Source organism: Cryptomeria japonica, chromosome 5, assembly GCF_030272615.1.
Source record: "Cryptomeria japonica chromosome 5, Sugi_1.0, whole genome shotgun sequence".
NCBI classification, from domain to species: Eukaryota; Viridiplantae; Streptophyta; class Pinopsida; order Cupressales; family Cupressaceae; genus Cryptomeria; species Cryptomeria japonica.
Window position 1 is genome coordinate 620,359,894 of NC_081409.1, and position 2,866 is coordinate 620,362,759.

Here is a 2,866-nt window from a genome sequence, read left to right on the forward strand (position 1 = left end):
AATTTTGGCCTCACACCAGAGCACTACATTCTTAAAATTGGGGGAGGACCTGAACCCCAATCTCCCTGGAAGAGGATAACTTTGAAGCATTCGTCTTAAAATATGGGTAAGAGGATCCAATTATAATGGTTACAACTTATGATTATCCATTAGCAGTTCATGTTGATCGTGGTGCATGGGCATGACACAACTTTACCTGTTACCATAGGGAATATGCTACTACACTGTAAAGCGGTTGCCCATGGGGCAAGGCGATCCCTTCTTGTTGATGATTTGCCATTTGGAAGCTATGAAAAGAGGACAGAGAAAGCAGTGGGAACTACAATCAAGATATTGAAGGAGCATGGCTATGGAGTATTATAAACCAAGTTGGAGGTCTATTGCTGAGACCCACGAACCTTGCTTATATTCTCCTCCCTTTGCTTGGTTCTTCAACACTTAGAACTTTTAAACCCAATGCAATGTAGCAGGTGTATGCCCAAACTCCACCACTCTACCAACATCCTCCATGTATGTGGCATGGTGAAAGACATTGTTGAAATTCTCAAGCGATGCAATCAATAGGTATAAGGTTATCTTCCCCTCTATGTGGCGTGAGTTAGGAGGGCAGTGTGGAGCGTGTTAAAAGAAACTTTCAAGCAAATCCATCTCTTGCATAGGAAATTGCATGCTACCTAGGGCGTGACCTTGGGAAAATCAAATTTAAAAGATTTGTGGATGGAGAGATATATATCCAACTCCAGAAGAATGCCAGAGGTTGTGATGTGTTTCTTATGCAACCAACTTGCCCACCAGCAAATGAAAATCTGATGGAGCTTCTTGTAATGATTGACGCTTGTCGTAGAGCATCGGCTAAAAATATTACAGCTGTTATTCCATACTTTGGATATGCTAGAGCAGATTGAAAGACATAGGGACGTGAATCTATTGCAGTAAAACTTGTGGCAAACTTGATAACAGAAGTCAGAGCGAATTGTGTTCTTGCATGCAATCTTCATTCTGGGCAGTCCATGGGGCATTTTGATATTCCAGTGGACCATGTATACGACCAGCCTATTGTTTTAGATTACCTTGCCAACAAGATGATTGCATCAAATGATTTGGTGGTGGTATCACCTGATGTGGGTGGTGTTGCTCGTGCTCGTGCCTTTGCGAAAAAGTTGTCTGATACTCCTTTAGCTATTGTTGATAAAAGACGGCATGGCCACAATGTTTCTGAGGTTATGAATTTGGTAGGCAAGTGAGGGAGAACACCATTAAAGTTGCAGAGAAAGCTTAAAAAACACAGTCCCAGGCAAAATAACATTATCCCACCTTTGCTAGGAAATGGGATTTTATGGTATTTATAAGAAATACTCCACACTAGTAATATGTCAAAGCCTCAAGGCTTTTGATGCAAGGTGCTATGGGTGCTCAAGGTGGACCCCACGTAGGCATGGATCTCGAGGCGGGTGAATTTTGCAGACAAAGGGTGGCTTAACCAGTGAGCAAGTTCAAGATGATTTGACGGTGCACGAGATTTCACAGGCCGAAGATGCTCGCCGGTTAAGGGCTGCAAAATGGCAAAAAGCTCAGGCCGAAAATGCAGTGAAAATGAGGAGTTAAAGACCATGCAGCTTTGAGAGATCCAACGGTTGACGCGATTTCACCAAAGGAAGATGCTCGTTAGTTAAGGTCTGCAAAATGGCAAAAATCTCAGCGATGATTAAAGACCCGAAAGGTTTGAGAGATCCAAGCTCGTGTGATTTCGTAGGCCGAAGATGCCCAAAGGTTAGCCATTGCGAAATGGTGAAATCCAAGTGGCAGGTCCAATTGGTGGTCCTGTAGGCAGATCCCGTCCCAGGTGGCTGTGACGTGGTGATGATGTGGCCGACAAGCAAGCAGGCACATGGTGGATGGATGAGGTGTCATCCAATATGGCACCCATTGGATCCCATCAAAAAATCAGAGACTGCCACGTGGTAGGGCATCAGGCCAAAATCAGAGCCAAAAATCAAAGTTAAAATCAGATTAAATATATAGTTGAGACTATATAAAAAATTGAAAAATTTAAATGATTGTGCACACAAAATGATTAATTTACCCAAGGCTCTATTTTTACTCAAAATATAAAGTATTATATATTGCCGGAAAGCTCTTGAGATGAGGAATGCAGTCATGGAGTTAGTTTCAACAAATTTGGGAGATTTCAAGAGAAGTTTCCATGGGAAGGAGAACGAAATACTTTTCAGTTGGAAAAGGAGACATCTGGCAATTTCGGTTGCAGACCTAATTTTTCCCTCCTCTTCATATTCCCAATTTCTTCTCATTTGTAGGGATCACAAGATTTTTGTAAAAAAGCTTTGGCAAAAATATATTTTGGGGTTTTTTCTTTCTGGTTTTCAAAGATCATTCCAAGTTAATGCAGATTCGATGATGGATATAAATATACAGATCAAGGCATTCTGATCCTAAATTCCAGTTGTCTTCTTGTATGCATAATTGATTTACTGGTTCAGTTAGATAATCCAGGGTTATTTAATTGAATGAATTGCAAGGAAAATTCATGGAGATGTTTTAGGTTTCTCTCTCAAGGAGGGAGATTAAATATACTTAGAATTTCTCTCATAGTAATCAGTAATTCTGCTTGAATCTGATAACTGGGTTTAGCATAAAGATAAAAATTTATGTATGTTAGGCATATGTAAGTTTAGTGAAGCCAGAATGATGAAATGTATGTGGACTTACAATTTAGAATTCTTATTTTAGTCTTAGGTGACTCTGAAGCCTGGGATAAGGCACTGGTATAGTTTTTCTAGGTTCTATAAGCTTCTTGGAGATAAATGAAAATGATTACAAGCCTTTCTTTTATGTTCAAGGTGATAGG

General features: G+C 40.3%; 1 pseudogene; it reads left to right on the forward strand.

Annotated features, from left to right (window-relative positions):
* The first annotated feature begins 213 nt into the window (after positions 1–213).
* Positions 214–1,244, forward strand: LOC131063745 (ribose-phosphate pyrophosphokinase 1-like; annotated as a pseudogene).
* The last annotated feature ends 1,622 nt before the right edge of the window (positions 1,245–2,866 follow it).